The sequence below is a fragment of the Lygodium microphyllum genome, chromosome 11 (assembly GCF_053477565.2).
Source record: "Lygodium microphyllum isolate KBCC chromosome 11, Lygodium_microphyllum_v1.1.10, whole genome shotgun sequence".
Taxonomy (NCBI): Eukaryota; Viridiplantae; Streptophyta; class Polypodiopsida; order Schizaeales; family Lygodiaceae; genus Lygodium; species Lygodium microphyllum.
The window spans coordinates 9,347,857-9,367,762 of NC_141145.1; the positions used below are offsets into that span (position 1 = coordinate 9,347,857).

The following is a 19,906-nucleotide window of genomic DNA, read 5'->3' on the forward strand; positions in this document are numbered from 1 at the left end:
TCTGACTCTACCAATAACCCGCTCATATAGTGCATAAATACCCCACATCATGTCATCATCCACCCCCAGATCGAGTAGGTGTCTGAAAAGCCTCTCTCTCGGAACCATGTCAAAGGCTTTGCGGAAATCCACAAAGCAACAATACAATCTCTGTTTCTTCACTCGTGTCTGGTCGATCAGACAACGGAGAGTGAAGATGTGGTCTATGGTAGAAAATGCCCGTCTGAACCCTACCTGTCCGGCTGTGCGCATGCGCTCTCTCTTTGCCAGCGTGCTGAGCTCCTCCTCCATCACCGTGCCATAAAGTTTGGCCAAAACTAGCCCAATCATGATGGTCCTATACGTGTTAGGATCCATAGGGTTGACTTGTGGATAGGTACAATGGTGTGCTCTGTCCACGAGTCAGGGAACCCCTCAGACAATGCACGGTTGAAGAGGTGAGCAATGAGTGGAGCCAATGTGTCTCTGCCATATATAATATGCTCTGCCTGAAGATCAAACTGGTCTCGAGCGCGGCCATGCTGTAACCGTGAGATAGCATGTTTCACCATACTAGTGGTGAAAAAGGATGAAATACTCGGTCTCGGTGTACATGGTGTGGGTATCAGCGGCGGTTGTGCGGGTACATGATATAAACTCTGTGCGTATCCATGCAATACTGCAGGGTCATGTATCGGTGTGGGTGAGCGTGGTTCTCTAATATGCCTCCATGCCTCTGCACAATCTCTGCTCATAAGAAGGTGGTATATATCCCAATATCTCTCCTCCTCCCATTCCCGCTTTTTACGGCGGGTCAAGCGGTGCATGCGTCTCTGTGCCTATCTGTATGTGATCTCTCCTCTGGCCTCCAAATCGCGTAGCTGTCGACGTAGATCTCTGCACTCATCATCATACCACCTGTTCTGTGACATGGTACCGGTCCGAGGGGGGTGCGTGTATGTGTGATGTGGAAAACTGAGTGTAGCAGAATCATGCAAAATGCGTGTGATATCAGTGGTCAGTGTATCAAGGGGTGCGTATGGATCAAGTGACGTGATGTGCTCCTCCAGATGCTGTGAGTAAACATGTGAGAGCTCATGAGTGAAGTGTATGGTAGTATGCATGTGGGGTATGATATCTGCAGGTGGTGATGGTAATGAGATGAGGAGTGAGAAACTGAGAAAGGTGTGATCGGCACCGAGTGGAAGTCTCCCAAGGCCGAAGGACTCGATAGTATGCATCCCATTGATCGGTCCGAGTAGATAATCTATAATACTCTCGCCCCCCCCCCCCCCCCCATGTGGGAAGCATGTAAGACCTCTTGAATATGGCCATCGTGCCATCCCGTTATAAATAACGAGATGATGTCTACTACCAAGCTCAAGTAAATGCCCTCCATACCTTGTGGCGTCTGGCCCAGTATCTGCTGACTCTCGACTGATCCCCAAGAGAGAGAGAGAGAGAGAGAGAGAGAGAGAGAGAGAGGATGTGGAAACTCCAACAGTCACAATGTGTGACCGGCCTTCCCTTATTCAAATGTCACTGAAAGAATAAAGAATGAAGTGATAGTGATGGGCGTCCACCACCTACAATGTACAGATGTACAGGTAGTGTCAATCTCTTAATACATGGGTAGCTAAGAAGAGGTGCCTTTACTCCCAACAAGAAATGCTATAAGTGCTAAAGGCCAATGATCATAGATGTTGAATTTGAACAAAGAGTGCCTAGGGTACTAAGGATTAAAGGATCCTCAACTTTTGGATCATGACTTGCAAAGCCTTGCACAAGAATTTGAAGACCTGCTAAAAGAACTAGAGGATCAAAAAGATCAACTAGATGAGGAAAGAAAGGCCGCCTTAGCCACCCTTCAAAAGGAAAAATACATCCTTGTAGCATATTGAAAGAAGTTAATCAGAGAGTCCTTCAACTTGAAAGAAGAATTAGCAGCATTTCAAGCTAGAGAGGGTACCTGAAAATGGTATAAAGATCAACAAGAACAATGTGAAGTGAAGAGAGAGAATCAAGTGCAGCTTGAAAGCAAATTTGTAATTTTCTTTAAGGAGAAGGCCCAACTAGAAGCAAAATTGTACACAATAACACAAGCGCAAGATCATTTAAGAGGGAGTTGGAGGAATCAAGGACAGCAAAGGACAAGGCAAAACATGGAAATTAAAAAGTGATGGAGTTGACTAATGAAGTAGCAAGGGTGTCATACAATTATGAGTAACTCCAAAACCAATTGGCTTACGAAATGCAGCAAAGAAGAATTGAATCAAGCTTAGAATGACGCAGTAATGCTCCACATTGTATATCCTAACAATAGAGTAGAAGGGAGGACTAGATCATGCAAATAGGCAAATGGACTAGCGGGAAGAGAAGAATGCAATCCCTATCCTTGATCTACCATGAAACTAGCACAATAAGAGTGTGAGTGAAACTAGGCAAAAGAAGGGGCGAGAATCATGGAGGAAATGATGCAAGTATAGCAACAAAGTTTTGCCAATATTCTATTGGAAATGACAAAACAAGGTGAAAGGAACATAGTTGAGAACCTTAGAAGGAAGCTATAGTTTACTAGGAGAGTGCTCAAGCATAATATAGCAAAAATCATGGCCCACAACCATAGTACAAGATGACAAAGTAGAATTATCTATTGCAGTAAAGAGAACTAGGACTCTACATAAATGTTCTAAGAGTGATCAACGTCTTGAACCATTTCTAGCCATAGAAAAACAACCATCCTCCTCAATGCTCAAGGTAGAAGAATGGGACCAATGGAGGGGAATCAATGCCATAAGAGTCTAAACACATGGAAGAACCCAACTTCTTGGAAGTAGTGATATAAGCCAAGCAAAGGAGAAAGGAAAGAGCAAAGCGAAACATGAGGAATTTCGCTATATCACCCTAGCAATAGTACCAAATGCACCTTTCCCACAAAGGTGGGAGCCCATCCCTAGCAATTGAGGTAGTGAAATCTCTGTGTTGGAACAACGGGAACTCCAAGAGTCTCTTATGCAATTTACCTTCTATTTTCCTAAGGGACTCATAAGGTACTTCCTATTGGGGTGGTATAGAAATTCATTAGAGTGGGGGAATAGCTAGGGAGAAGGTGGTTGGAGCATAAGGCCCATGATCCTAGATTATGGAACAATGAGCCAGTAGATTACTTGCATAACAAAGTGTTTGAGGTGCCTAAAATAGTACGAGGCTACAAAATCCAACCAAAGTGGAGAGAAAACCTTGTGGATATCAACATGGAGGCTTGGGTTACCTTTTGTAGTCGAGAGAGGAGATCCAATCTACATTTCACCCACAAAGGCATGGGGTCAATTATGCCTCTGAAAACATGGGTGATATGACTTTCCCCCAATCTTCAATGTTAACACCCATAGGAAAGAAAGTTTCAAGTTTTGAGCAAGACACTAGGTGCCCTCCTTCAAGCAGTTTGTGCTAGATTTTTCAAGGTTTCTTAATCTAGTCTTTGTTACAACATGCAACTATTTAAGGTTTCTTATCACATTGTTGAACCAAAGAAAATTAGTAGAAGAAGGTCTACATGATCTTTTATTTGACCTAAACATAGGAATAGATAGATATGCCATGGCCTAATTACTCCTACAACCAATAATCCTACTAGCCTACTATCTTGAGATGTTGGAAGACATGAACACAAGTGAATTCACTAATTGCAATCACCTCTTCCTTCTGAAAACATCACTAGCAACAAGGCTACCTACTAAAAGTTAGATGATGAGCAAGGCTTGCATAGGAAAGTCTTTGAATTCAATACCTCTAACAACATAAAAAAGGGGAGAAAAGGAAAGAAAATAATTTATTCAAAACAAGGGAAATAGAATAAAACTGATGAAGAACATATACTCACTCTCGCATCACCTAAGGGCCCTCAAGTTGGGCATGTTCTATGGCGTCCGATTAACAAGTCTTATTCCTAACCTCCTAGTCCTTTTCCAACCACACCATCATAGATGTGCCATCTTGAGCAATGTATTGCACCTCCCTTTTTACCAACTAGGTCCTCAAGTGTGAGACAACACTTTGAGCTTGCTTAGAGTTCCACCCATATCCCAATTGCACTTTCATAAGCATGAACCCTCACAATAGAATAAGGTAAACACACTTGCAACAACGAATGTACATCTTTTGGTTGTAGGTCTAGATGGAGATTATCAAAGACCTGGACAACATCGATAGCCCTTGCAACTCTCTATCCTATCTCTTCTTAGCTCTGTTAGATACACTGAGATAACCAGCCTTCATTCCCTTTGCAATAGCAATGATGATAGCTCAAGTTCAACATCAGTTCCCTTCATCACTTACCATCACCACCCTCTTCATGACCCACAAGCATCAACCCACACAATGGTACCCCACTAGGTCACATAGTACCATGAAACTAGCACTTGTTTAGGAGGGAGGTAATCATAGCCTCCACATGAGCTAGCATGCACTGCATACCTTAGTGATGTGGTAGGATTTTACTCACTCACATGTTAGGTGATTAACATGGAGGATATGCTAGTGATTTCATAGTTAGACTATACCTCATTGTCCACTCTTGGTTATAGCACATTCATTACATATGTAGACATGTTTTAGAATTTTCATATTATCTATTATCATGTAAACTAAGTATTATCAAGTGGAATAGGAAGAAAGAAGAAGAATATTTCATGCCTACTTCTTTGTGTTAAAGTCGCCCGCACTAGTGGTTGATTCATCTCTCTTCCCTCTTGTTTCTTTTCATAATACTAATGCTAAGAAGCATATTGTTCCTCATAAGGTTTTTTTTTGTCCTTGAAAATCCCTTTCCAAAAAGGCCCTTTTTAGTTTGTCAATAACATAGTTCACATGATGTTTAAGGTATTGTAGAGTGTAGCTTATAGGCACCAAATGTTAATATACTTACTCTCTCATTAGTGGTTTATATACATAGTATAAAAAATAACTTATCACATTTGCATTTTCCAATGTCAATTTTATAGCTATATTTGTGGATAATGGTGTAGTTTTCATTATCAAAATTCTAGCAACATCATTGTTGCTTCAAGGGAGAAAGTGAGTTACATCCTATGATATACCCTTTCAATATTGTTTTGGGAAAGGAGATTCAATGCCAAGTTTGAGTACAAATGAGAGATTTTGAAACTAGTTCTAAGGCACTTCAGTACTTGAAGTATCAATGTCTCTATCCCACCAATGTTGTCTAGAAAGAACATGTGGCTATTTGCAATAAAGCGGTTTTAGAAAATGTAATCCTAAAGCTTTGTCCTACTCCTAACAGTAGTACATACACCATAGCATGCTCTTACCTTCAAGATATAGGATGGATGTCCATGAGAGGATTGTGCAGGATGCATGTGTTGCTATTGCTAGCTCTACAAATGATAAGTTGTGGCATCTATGCTTTAGATACTTGAATTATTGCTCTATGTTGTTTGATTTGGAAAACTTGTAGGCTCATATAAAATATGTACATGAGATATGTGTTGTTTATAAAATGCAACTTATTGTACTCAAGTATTATTTAATTAGGGCAACTAAGAAATTATCCATCAAAACACCTTTGGTAGGTGAATAATTTAAACTTTGCAGATACAATTAGGGCAACTAAGAAATTAACCATAAGAATACATTTGGTGAATAATTTAGAATTTTTAGATACATTGATAACCATAACATATTTACATGGGTTAACCATCTAACACTAGAGTTGAAAGTATTTATGTGCATTAAGAGATTTTTAATCTATGGTTGAGAATGGCATAGATTTGGTACTTTGCAATACGCAACATGGAAAATATGTGACCAAATATTTTGAGGCACTTATGGTTGATAAAGGCATACTAAGTGCCTTACAATTCACAACTAAAGGGATTGACATGCGGATGTTGCTTGGATCACCACCCTCTGAGTGGAAAATGAGCCCAAAGATTCTTTTCATGAGCACCTAATTTCAAGAAAGAATGGATTGGTAAAAGGAGGCATGTTTCTCAGTGTGCAAATCAGAGTGGTTCAAGATCATTGAGAAATAAGGAAAAAAGAAACTTGCACAAAATTGAACCAAGAATAATAGAACAAGGGATTTGTAGAAAGGGAAAGCTTCGGTACAAGGACTAGCTTTGTATTGCTCCTTCAGATTGTAAATTAAAAATGGGAGGGGTGAGCTAAAAAACATGACTCATATGGAGTCAACACAATGCATGCCAAAAGCACAAACTTCACCTCATAATTTGCGGTTGGAAGCTATTGTTTATTTGATGATATGCTAAATAAGTGTCCAGCTAATGCTTTACAAATAGCTAGTTCTTGTGAGACTTGGCATGGAGGAAAGACTTTTATTGCATATTTACATATTTCTGAATGCTCGACGAGATGCTTAAGGGCAATGCCTAAGGTTGGATGGTAAGGCCATGAAGTGACTTCTCTAGGATATAATAATGAAAGTAAAGGGTATCCATTTTGTAAGCCTACTACAAAGAAAGGGATTGTTAGCAAAATATGACATTTTTAGAAAATCTAGTTTTAGCCCTTTTTCTTGTGTAAGGTGTAACACAATGTATCCATACAAACATCTTTGATCAAATTCTTCCTTTGTTTAGTACTAGATAGATTCACAACCTTGAAGAGAGGATAGCCATTCATGGGTCAAAACAATTATCCAAAAATGCTTTACAAATAGTTGAGGATAATCTATCGGTTACTCCTTTGCCTAGCCAAACACATGCAACTTCTTCGTGTAGTTTATTTGTTGATAATTGTGCTCATGTCACACAAAGGAAACTCTCTTGTTTAAGAAAAGACAAAGAGTATAAATTGGATACGTTCATGTAGAATGAGTATGATTCCATACTAGAAAAATAAGACACAAGATTTGGTTAACCTATTTGACTACAAAAGGCCATCATACTAGTGGGTCTACAAGATTAATTATGGTAAGACCTTTGCAACTACTTCATGTATAACCACCAATTGATGTCTTAGTGTAGTGCATCCACATTATGGATGGAATGCGTATTACAACTTTCCTTAAGAGTGACTTGTATGAAGACATATATGGCTTGTAATCTCTTGACTTTTCTATTAAGGAACAACACTCAAAGATATGCAAATTGAAGAAGTCCCTTGATAATGTTAAGCAAGGATCTCCATTTTAGTATGAGAATATAAAACACACTTTCCTAGATTATGGATTTTGCAATAATTCAATTTAGAACTCACTCTGTCAATAGCACTCTATTTGTGATCAATTTATATGGATGATTTAGTGTTGAATAGCCCCAAATGAAGCTAAAAACTCAACATTTAATGCTTATTTTCCCTTAGTATGCTTTTAAATTGTTAGCTTCAAATTGCTACAATATTACTCCAACATTCAATTCATTCTTTGCAACAACCTATGCCTAGAACTTATTAAAAAGATTTTATTTTTATACATGTTGGCATGTGCCTCTTCAAGACCCAAGTAATCTAATTGATCCATATATTAACAAGTTGAGTGTCTTCTTTAAATTCATCTAGCTGCACTAGATATGAAACTTATAGGGACAAATGTAAGCAAATGTATGCATAGCCCAAGTTCATAGCATCAGCAAGCTCTGAAGTAAACAATTCATACTTACACAAGGCACACAAGATTATGCCAAACCACATGGTGCTAATGCATAATCGTACGGTACGCTTTTTCTAGCAATGATGAGACACTAATTTGACATTGTTCATTGAAGAGCTTTTCTTTCGCATTGCCACTTCCTACATATCTCAACCACATAAGCAGTAGCTTATTATGGCCACCTACACTTGAGAAGTATAGAGCAACCTTATATCTATAATAGAGCATCTAGACCTTATGCTTAGTTTGCTTATTACCAATATTGAATATCGATCAATCATCTACTATCAATATCTATACTATTTGTGTTATTGTTTCGACAATTGCAAAGAGTCTAATCTTTCATGTAAGCACATGGAGATACATTACCATTTTCCATAAGAATGGCTCTCAACAAATGAGAATAGCTTGGTCTATGTACACAAAGCAAACTTGGTATTCACAAATGCCATCTCATGACAAGTTCAAAGTTTTTCATGAAGCTTTAAGCATGTTGGTCCTTCCCAAATTGATCCCCCATGTCCCTCGCTTTGCAAAATATATCATGATAGAAACGTATAAACATACTTAAGGAGTGCTCCAGTTGTCTCTCAAGAGGTTTTCTACCTCACACCCTACTCTTGTTCGTTGAATGGTTGTGTATTATCATTTGGTTCTTGCTTTGCCCTTTCACCATTTTTCCATATCAGTGTTTCTATGAAATTCCTTTCCAGTTGTTAAATACGCACTTAGAGATAGGTTGTCAATGGATATTATTAGTATTGTGAATAACAATCATTTAACTAAAGATAAATAACATTAGCTTTGACAAAGCACACCCAAACACAAATCATGGAAATATACATGGTGATAAAGTAAGAACATGGACTAAGCCTTCCATGTGAATGCGACGACCAGTTTTGTACTCGTGAGCAATTGTTTCAGATAAACACTTGTTCAAACATCATTGAAATGTGCAGGTTGACATTCAAATAAAGATTAAGAATTGATATCTTAAAGATGATCAAGCTAAACCACCGCTAGGAGTTGCATTACTCTCAGCAAATTGTAATAATGATTGATCTGGAAGAAAAGGTTTTCAAGGCCATCTACCTAGAATGGTTCTCATCTGCACCTGATCTCAGTCCCAAGGGGTGTGTGAAATCCTCACAGATAAGTTGTGTATCTTCTAATGCAGATAGTATACGACTGCTCAACAACCAGCTGTAAAGATTTGCCAAGCAGCCACATTAGTAAGTGCTATTTTTGAGGCACCATTATTCTGAAACAAGTATTCAGCATAATGCAAAAGTGTAGACATGGTTTTTATAAAAACAATGTCTGGCCAAATCTAGTGCTTCATAGGTCGATAAGGCATGAAGGCTTACACAATACAATAAAGAGGCATGGGAATGTGGGTTTATAAAAATTAATCTGCACCTCTTTACCTCTCCTAAAAGAACTACTGACCATTTTGTATACCACTTTTCTTCATTGACCAAAGGGGCATGGAACGGGGTTAACACCGTTCATGCCAACAAGAACTCGTCAAAATATAATTGCCATTTTCCTTGACATGAGAGATTAGTACAGCAAAACATAGATTTAAAAGTCAAGTGATGCATTTACTCACCAATTCAACTCTGATTACAAACAAAAGGGCAACTTATTTGGTCCTCACTAGGTGGCCATCATCGTTCAAGACAACCTCAAAAAGCCCTGCAAATTTGTTGACAGTGTGCATATCTATTATCATGGCTGTCGGCCAAACTGTTTTCTATTCATTGTGGCAGTGTTTGTGCTTTGTGTTTCTTGCAACTGCTTCCATTCTGCATTCTCACATGGTATCAAACATCTAAATCTCTTAATCCTGGTGCTCCTAGTGCTTTGTCTAGCATTTTGGCCTGTTTGCAGGTGCATTACCAGCTGTATTTGACCATTTGGGCAACAAAGCCGCTTCGTTCTTGCTACCAACCTCTGCAATTTAGCCTTCTCTACAGATGATTGGGTGAACAGACTGCCGTTTTAAGCTGGACTACTGCTGTCTTGCTGATCTCAAAGTTGTTTTGTTTTCCTATGCTGACATCGTGCTACCAACTTGGTACTTTTACTTTTCTACTCACATGCTTTATTGACAATTGGCTGTTTTTCTTTTCGTTGCAGTAAAAAAGGTGGCCAATTATACTATTTAGAAGAATTTTATGAATGTATCGCCACTTAGGGTTGCCTGCCTGCATTGTGACGAACAGACCATCAACATGCCAAGTGAGTAAGAAGTTAAGAACTACTGTTTGAGCTCTCGATAGGCCCAAGACTCACCCTGCAGCTGATCGCAATGGCCATAGAGTGAGTGGATGAAGGAAATCCATAGCTTTGCCAAGGTCACATATGCTGAGACGCTCTCGTCACCAAAAGTCAACTAGCAGCATGTCTTCCAAATGTGCCACCCTATGAGGTTCCCAATGATCTCCCAAACCTCTGATCATGCCACGATGGACACAATACCTAGGAAGTGGGCAATGCATCCAGGCCAACCTTGTACAAAAGGTGGCGGCCCTAGCTAATTGCGTGCCAATAGAAGGCTCCCTAGGATATACACTCTAAGCTAGGCACCAGCACTTGTAAATTCCCTCCTATTGCATTTGGGCCAACCAACTCCTGGACTACCAAGCCCCCATGTGCAAGAAACCAGATGGAATAGAATACTCTCCTTGGCCAACAATTATCCCACAGGTGTTGCCAGAATGCCCAGCAAAAAGCATCAAAGATATGCTCTGTACAATGGATGCTATGTGAGGGTGCCTAATCCATCTCCACTTGCATCAGAATATGTTCGCCAATCCGAGCTATGTAGGCCAAGAAGCCTTGAGCCTCCTCAGCAACTACTGTTACTAGCCAAAGCCACTCCTAGATCCCAGCCCAGATCATTAGAGGCCCCAACCGTCCCACATCCAATGGTGCCACTCTTGGATCTCACACTAGGGGACGTATTCATCCAACTGCTAGGTCTTTCCTTAGAGATCAATGACACGAATCTGCTTCCAAGGGATAGCAAATGGTGCCATGCCATGTTGTCCAATGTCGATAGTCAATCATCCATCTTCTTGAACTATAAAGAAATTACTTTGGGATCACCACCAAGTCTCCCTACCTGCAACCTGCAGGGGGATGCCCACCTACGAGAACTAGGCTGCTAGCTCTTTGAGAGGAGGATGGAGTCAAGCACTGGGATGAACTATTAGGCTAGTGTAATGTCAAGTCCCACTTAGAAACCAAGGTACCTAATAGTATGACACCTTCTCATCCATCTAGAACCTAGGTGGATGCCCCACTCAACGCTAGAATCTAAGTTTACAAGAAAGCCAATTGACTTCTCCTAGTTAATTTTCACACCTGTTGCCAAGAAAAACACCTCTAATGCCAATCTCACTCTCTCTAGCACCACCTCATCATCCTCCACATAAAGGGTCATGTCATCAACATACCTTGAATCCAAGAGCTCTATCTCAGCCCTCACTAATAGCCTAAGGTTCTACAGACCACTCACTCCTAATTGTAGAAAATAGAACATTGCCTCCACAAAGAGTAAGAGATGTAGAGGGCATAACCCCACCAAAGGGACCTTTCCTTCTTCCGACATTGTTGTTGAGCTTGAAGAGCTATCTCATGACAAATTCTACTCAATTCTCCTAGGCCTCCTCTACAATCTCTCCATCTTGTGTCCACTCCCTAGTCTATATTTGTACAATTTGTCTCAAATCCTCACACCCATAGATTGAGTCCTCAATATCACAAGAGCAAGCAACTGAGAGGGAAGCAATGGTTAGATGTGAGATAGAAGCTATGGAGTGTAAGAGGGTTCAAAGAGAAGAGCACACAGTGTGTGAGGGGTGCCTACCCAACTATGGGCGATTCGACTATACCCCAACAACCTTCCACTTAAAGACCAATGTATCTTTGTGGAAGACTGAAGTATAAGAAGAGAGTGAAAATACTATCTAAAACCGGTCTATGACTCACATAAAGCAGTAGTCCCTTCAATTAATACCTAATCTTTTCACATGCACACAAATAGAGACCTCACTCCCTTGCTCAACACCAGATTGACCCCGAAGGCTAGCGACCCTTTCGATATTTCTTTATCAATTAAAAGATGGAACGTTATAAAATGAAATGTTCCAAAGTACAAAGCCTGTGAGCACTTGGCTTTCATCTTTTCTGAGTAAATTTCAGCTGCATAAGGACAATACAACATACCCAAAACAACATCCCAAGTAGGAAAACACTTTCTGTGACCGTAACTCAATAATTCAAGTGTAGAATTGCAATCTGCAGAACTCTGTATTTACTATTTTTTACCTGTTTCTTCACCTATTCTTAGCCTTATTCCATTCCAGATCTATTCCATACCAGTTGGACTATAAAACCCTTGACCCATTGGCATCATTCCAACAGTAAAACAGTCTCATAAACAGCATTAAATCAAAGCTGAAAACCTTGTTCTTGTGTGGCGTGGTCATCACTTTCTTTAGTTCCTGCATTGGAGAAGCAATCAGCTAATCTTGAACCTGGTTAGTGAGGCTTTTGCCTCAGCAGAAGAGGAAAGAAAACACAGAACTGTACATTCGATTGAATCAGCCCATCATGCAGAGCATTTCCTCTAAGAATAGAGAGAGAGAGTTGACCAGAGGGAGCAAGCTCTACCTTCGTATACGAGTCAGAGACGAATAAGTACTCTCCATAGCTGATGTACTTGCAACAATCTACCCTCAGCCCCAAATTTTTTTTTTTCAATGCTCATATCTGCCCCTCCTGCATTCAACATTGCTCTCTCTCTTTTGGAAATTTGTGCCCAAATTGTGACACATGGCATACACGTAACAATTTTCCCGTTTAAACCTTCTGATCTAAAATTCTCCATGATTGGTGCAAAATTTAACCTCGGCACAAACCAGAGAATTAATCCTTCTGCAAAAACGAAGATAATGAAGTGAACATATTCTAGGATCCAAACATAGTAACTGCCTAAATTTTAGGGATGGTGACTCCTACATTCCTCAAGTTGTTCTGAGCAACTTTTATCATTGCAACTACATCAAAAAGTGTAATGTGGCTCAATTACGGTAACTTTTATTCCGTGGGCATTATCACATGTGCATCTTCTATCTTGGACAAGCTCATTGTCCTACACCATCTCCAATGGCTAAGCACACAGTCCCAAACCACTAGCATTCTATTCTTCAGTGCCCATTCAATCCGGTCCCAAGGCTCACACAAACCATTAGTCCAATTTGTCCCAATGGTTGCTTCTTCCAGCCATGCAAAGATCTCGGCTTTAATCCAAGAGAACTCTGGGGTAAAAAGCAACAACTAAAGAAAATAAAAATAAAACATTTATATAAGTAAATAAGGAAAGCAACTGCAAAAAGTATCACCACTTGGTGACACTATCCAATGCTCATCAACACTCTATAGTGCAAAGTGCTCAAAAGGTAAAACTTTTTGTGAGATGATCTACAGGGTTATCATCCGTATGGATCTTGACCAGCTCAATGCGCTTGTCCTTAATTACCTCCTTGATAAAGCAATACTTTACCTCAACATGCTTTGCCTTTCCATGAAAGATGGGATTTTGTACCAACCAAATGACACTACGACTATGACAATGCAACGTAGACGCCTCTCCTATAATGCCTAAGTCTTTTACTAGAGAAGTAAGCCATATAGCTTCCTTGTAAGCCTCAAGAGTTGCAATATACTCAACCTCAATGGTCGATAAAGCCGTACATGGATACAATCAAGAGACCAAAGAGACTCCACCACTTGTAAAAGTAAAGACAAAACCTATAGTAGACCTCCTAGATTCTACACTCCCTTTAACATCAACATCTACATATCCAAGAACAAATTCATCCTTCTTTTCGAAGCATATGCATATAGATCTAGTGCCATTTGAGTATTGCATGATACTCTTTACTACCTCCCAATGCTTCTTACCAAGGTTTGTCATGTGCCTACCAACGACTCCTACTACGTAGGCAATGTCTAGATGTGTAGCAATTATGGCATACATCAAGCTATTCTAGCAATCAACATGTCTCGTCTACATAAAGAAATAAGATCACAAGGCTACCATCCCTAGCCTTCCTAGTATATAGGCAATATTCAGTCTCACTTCTAGTAGCCTTGAGACAACACAAGCATTAAACTTATGATACCATATAAGCTCTTATGTAGCTGACATACTACTCTTTGCCTTCCACAATAAACCCGTCAAGATGCTGCATGTAAATATCATTGAGCAAGTCCCCATGTAAGAAAGCGGTCTTTATATCCATTTGAACTAGCTCCATATCCTTTCTAGCAACCAAAGCAAAGACTGTATGAAGGGTGGTCATCTTGACTACTAGTGAGAAGAGATCTCATCAAAGTCAATCCCCTTCTCCTACTTAAATCCTTTGACCACCAATATCGCCTTGTACTTTGACAATGCATCAAATGGAGATACCTTTGTCTTGTACATCCACTCACATGGAAGTACATGTTTGGCCCTAGGCAAAGGAACTAACTCCTAGCTAGTATTCTTTTGCAAAGAATCCATCTCTAGTAGCATAGCTCTCTACCACTTATAACTATCATCCATAGTCATAACATCAACAAACAAGAAGGCTCAACACAATCAATAACGATCCCATAATCTAGAAATTGAGTCTATCCATTTGGCGTCTGCAACCTTCATAGACCTATTACGCACCACTTGCAACTCGTGCACGGACACTTTGTGTCTCTAGCATTTGAAATCATTGTCCTTGCATTGCTTGCAAACCTGCACTACTATTGCTACCACCAACTAGCAAAAATTTGCTCGTCACACGTACCATGGTGCTGTAGAACTTACCCCAACTGCTTGGTGCCTAAATTTGTTAGCCCACACCCATAGCCTGCTCTGTCAAGTCTCCAACTAACACATCACCTAAAACACTTGAAATGTGTATTGACTACACATCCAGTCAATCACCTTGTAACAATTATATTTTCTACATCCATCAATTGCATTTCCATATGCAACATTGCATCTCCCTACAATCTTGTCACGAACTGCTTCACGTCGCCTTTGGTATACCAAACCATGCTACATTGGTATAAGAGCAGACCATTTGCCACCTTCGAGCCTACTTTGACCAGCCAACAAGGCAACTGTTGTGCCAACTTGCTCCATAAGTTGCCACCATTTGATTGCCATGTATCCACAACTTGCCACCCTATCTCCAACCATATCGACACCCATTAGTACAAAGTCATTAATAGTTATTTCATTATTTTACTCCAGCTAAAGCTCAGAGAGGAGCGGAGTAGAGAAGAAGGGAGATTGATGCAACAATACCTCAGGAGTAGCTTGTGCTATAGAACAAAGGGCACAATATTGAGCCTCCGTAGAAGATATTGCCATAATAGGTTGCATCTTGATGCTCCATGAGATAGCTCTCGAGCCAAGGAAGAAAGCAAAACTTCTAATAGAGCGTCTTGACTCCACATCACCTATCAAATCCAAGTCATTGCATCTAGCAAGAGTGGCCCCCTCTCCATACACAACCCCATAGGATTGAGTCCCCTTTGAGTAGTGCAACATACGCAAAGTAGCATGCCAACGAGCCACCACAAAAGAGATGTCTTACTAAGCATGGATAAGTCAAATTAGTGAGCAAACAAGACACATGTAACTAATAACATTAGGAAGGGGATCTCCAACAGTAACCATTTTGGACTTCGGGTCCATGGGGCAAGAACACTCCACCATACCAAACTCTAAAAGAAATTTGAAGTTGTACTTGTGCTAGGAGATGAAAATGCCATGTGCCATCTGATAGATCTCCAAAACTAAGAAAGAAGCAAAGGATACCAAGGTCTGCCATGTCGAACTCCTGCCACAAGATCTCACGAGTCCAATCAACCTCCAATGAGTTACTCCCTATGATAATCAAGTCATCCAATGAGTTACTCCCTATGATAATCAAGTCATACAAGATAACTAAAAAACACATGTCATCCACAACCTTGTAACAAGAGTCATGATCTGAACATTTGAAGCCACTCTATAAGATGAATTGATCCATCCGTTGATACCAAGCCCTAGGAGCAAGCTTCAAACCATAGAGGGCCTTCTGCAAGCTATAGACATGATCCTTGTTCCCCTGCACAAGAAAACCAAGAGGTTGTGAAAACATAAATCTCCTCAAGTATGCTATTCAAGAATCCAAACCTTACGTCCATCTAAAAAACAAGCCAATGGTAATGGGCTACATGAGTCAAAATATCCTGAATGGTAGACATACGGGCTATAAGTACATAAGTCTTTGTATAATACAAACCTACATACTATGCAAAACCCTTGGTAATAAGCCTAGCTTTATGCTTATCTAAGGAGTCATCAACCAGATTCTTGGAGTTGGAAAAGATTCTTCAATACTAGTAGGAGAATTATAAGCGATTGTTGTACCCCCAAAGGGACCCACATCCCGATAACCCTGACTATCAGGTACATCATGTTCTTCAACCAGCCTGCCCAATGTTGCAACACCCTCTGCATCAGCAAGAAAAACTTCCTATTGCTGCTGCCTTTCCAATGCCTCCCTTAATTCCTGTGAACTGCTCCTGATAAGAATAGGGTTTAAATGATAAGGATAATTGCCTAACATAAATGCTACCCATACAAGGCACCTGGTATAAGATTAATGCCATCAACCTTCCTATCGTATAAATCTCTCAAGAATCGGTTCTAGATCTGCTCTTGAGTCAAGAAATTATTTTCATGAAACTGGCAGAGATCACCAAAGTTTTGTGCCCTCTTCAAATACCAAAATAATTCAAACACATTATTCTACCTAAGAGAACAGAATATCACAATAAAATAAAGAACATCCTGAATGGATTTACAACCATCAGCACTTCATAACGTTCAGGAAATATATTTAAACCCAAAGCATACATCGTACTCAGCAACATAGAATTGTTGATCATCAAATACTACATTGTTTCCTATTTCCATAGCCATCATCAATTGAACAATTTGAAAGAAAATCACAATAACATTCAAGAGACAATTAGATGATAATAGGATTAAACATCAACCGCCAATTCTGGGCGTTGTACTCAGTCGTGTTCCATTCTTGATAAAAAATCAACTGCTCAAATACAACTGTTTGACTTTTTTAACTTGTGACATGACTTTCAGGTGAGACATCATATGAAAGATAAAGGTTGTTTTACATATGCTGATTCAAAAGACTACATGCATACTAATAAGAAGATGTAAACTAGTACGAAATATATGATGAAGTTCAAGTCCTAACACGCAACCTACCTAAAAATGCTATTTTTAGAGCATCATATGAATTGATGGTTTCCATACCATAACTGGCAAACCATTCCATAGCTTTCCTCTGAAAAGTGGCTGCAAACTGTTGCTTTTTGACCTGGTCCCTATACATTTGGTTGAAGCCACTGGTTGTCCATCTTATCTCAAACTGAGCCACATGACAATCTGAGTCTTCTTTTTTCTTTCATGAAAACTTAGAGGCTCTAACATTTGGGTTAACAATCTGATTTGGATTCATAATGTTTGGCTTATGAGGCCTCTGCAATGGCAGTAAATGATTAAAATTTAAAGACTTCTTAGATTGATGAGCTGTACCTTTCAATAAAAATGATCTCCCAAGCACAATATGTCACAATCTTTTGAGTGCCTGCTTAGGAGGAGTTGCACCAATCACCTACTTTTGTGGACATAAAACCAACTCCTAAATCCGATTATACTCAATCAAATTAATATCCTCTCGCATAGCACAATACCAAAAATCTTGTGCAAGAGCCTCATCAGCTGTAGTAGGCTCATGATCCTCAAGAATCTCTAACATAAGAGCATAGTTCATAAGAAGTCAACTATTCCACTATGCCTGTATTGTGGCTGATCTACGTAGGCTTGAAGGAGTCACAAGAAAGCGAGTAACACCTGCATTTTCCATGAACAGTTGATACCAAAAAGAAAATGGTGATAAGCTCATCTTGATACGAGTGAGACTGAGAGGCCACCAATGATTGTAATGCACTTGCCTAGAAAAGAGGCTCCCTCTCACTAGGTAGAGATGCATCCCCCTTTCGATAAGGACTAGTGGAAGTCTATCTCAGCCATTGTGAGAGAGGAGGTTATAAAAGAGCAAGGAGAGACTGCTAATGTGATTTACAACCACCAAGGATCAGAGCAAGTGATAGTAGTTTGGAGCCCTCCATAAGCATGTGACAACAACCCAAGGTCCTAGTGCAAATGCAGCATATAGAATGAAAAAGCAATCTTTTTTGTGGTTCTAAGCTGTCGTAGGTGATAGCTTCCATGGCTATTTGAGCAAGGCAGCAGGTAGCAACAATTTTAGTGTTTCTCACAATGAAACTCTGAAAGTTCTCTCCCTTCAATGTTCTCTCTAATCCCCTAGCTATTTCTCAAGTTATCTTAGCATTTTCCAACAGTTTAATTTACAACAAAAATTAGAGTTTGACAGCCGCCTCAGGATGCATACTCAGAATTGAGAGCCTAGGACTTGAATTTTGATAGCTAAAATTGAGGAATTTCAAGGAGAATCAAAAGGCCAGCCGGCCAATATTAGATTTGGGACTACATTTGTCTTTTAAAGAGTAGGGTGAAGGCCAATTCCCAAGCAAACCGAGGGGCAAATTGGTTTGAAAGCTTATTAGTCAGATTTGGTAGCAAAAAGCACTTGGATTAGCAGAGGAGATCAAAGGATCTTTTTTATACTCCATCCATTTGCAATAAAAGTTAAAGAAATACCTCGATGGGCACCAATTTTGGGGCCAACAAGCTGTCAAATGTCCAAGATTATATGGTAAAGTATGCGTTTCACTTTTGTGAATCTGTTAGTTACTGTAATTAGTGCTTAATTAGGTTATTTACCACCCTATCCGAGAAGGAAGTCTGATTTCACCCACCCTCAACTAGTTTCCATCCTCATTCATACCCTTGCTGCCTTGCTATGTTGCCTGCCCTAGCAACCTCTTTACCTGAACAGCACCCGCTCTTTCCATATTCCCTCATAGCAACTCCGCCCCGTCTTATTTCATCATGCGGCTCCTCTTGCAAAGCAGCATTGCCTTCCTCCCAACTCCCATCTACTCTCTCCTAAGATACAAATGCAAAGTGAACCAAGTAAGGATCTAAACACAAGTAAATCAAAAAGAGTACAAGCATGCAGGAACAACCACATAAAAACTATACAAAAGTGAAAGTCAAAACCCACATGCTACAAACACGGACCACACCACAGTATCCCCTATCAAAACAAACATGTCATATTTCTAGACAACCCCTAATAATTGTCTCTTGCCCAATGCCCACGTCCACAACAAGACATAGGACAACGTTGAGAACCATGCACAAGTTGTGCCGTGCCAACACTGGAAAGGTAGTACAACAAGAGTTGTGAGACATTGCTAGCCATAGCAAGCATCCAAGGAAGAGACACAACATGTTGCATATTGTCCTTGCAATTACGACAAGGACCAATAGATAGTCAACATCACTACAGCTGGAGGGTGAAAATGCAAATAGTGGCATTGCAAGCAGCCAATAATACATCAAGACATGCACAAATTTGTCCTACCAAATACAACAATAGTCAAGATCAAGCGATAGTTCTGTAAGCCTACCTTGTTTAGTGTTGTGAGTCCATCATCTCTTGGTTGTGAGCTCTTGTCAAAGTCTGACAAAGACATGGGAGCTCTTGCATCTTAGTGTGCATTTCTCGAGTTTCTTGTGCATTTTTTGCATTTCCTAACTTATGCCACCTTGTCCGACATTGTCCTGCCCCCTAGGGGGTTTTCTACTACATCAGCTGCATTTTTTGGCATTTTTATATGCTGCTGACTGCATTAGATGCAGTCAGCCAGGTGGCAGCTGGTCAGGGCACATCAGATCAGTCAGTTTGGCATGTTTTCTGCTATTTATAGCAGGTGTATTAGCTGGGGCAGATCATCTTCTGCAAGTTGCTGATTCACTCCATCTCCGGTGCTGCTACTGCCATCATCGCTTCCAGCCTGATCTGGTGCCCTCACTGAGGCCTCGCTCTGCCTGCAGGGACTAATCAGTACTCCTTTGTATTCAGCATTGATTTTCAGACAGTGCAGATTTCTTCCTCCTTGCTGTCTCTCTCTCCCCTTCTCTCTGTGTTCGTGTTCCTTCTTCCATTGCGCACTCTCACAAGTTCAACATCCAATACCATGTGAGAATGCACAATGAACAAAAATAAAAGC

At 40.1% G+C, this 19,906-nt stretch overlaps 1 long non-coding RNA gene across 2 annotated transcripts in view; it reads right to left on the reverse strand.

Moving 5' to 3' along the window:
- Nucleotides 1-8,417: 8,417 nt before the first annotated feature.
- The window catches only part of LOC148028529 (uncharacterized), a 54,769-nt gene continuing 43,280 nt past the window's right edge, over nucleotides 8,418-19,906 (reverse strand). Inside the window, exons 3-5 of one of the 2 annotated variants that reach the window (XR_015692499.1) lie at nucleotides 15,643-15,780; nucleotides 15,489-15,557; nucleotides 8,418-8,812 (exon numbers count right to left, since the gene is read on the reverse strand). This is a non-coding gene — a long non-coding RNA (uncharacterized LOC148028529). The remainder of the gene's footprint in view (nucleotides 8,813-15,488; nucleotides 15,558-15,642; nucleotides 15,781-19,906) is intronic. The other variant, XR_015692498.1, reaches the window with a different exon arrangement.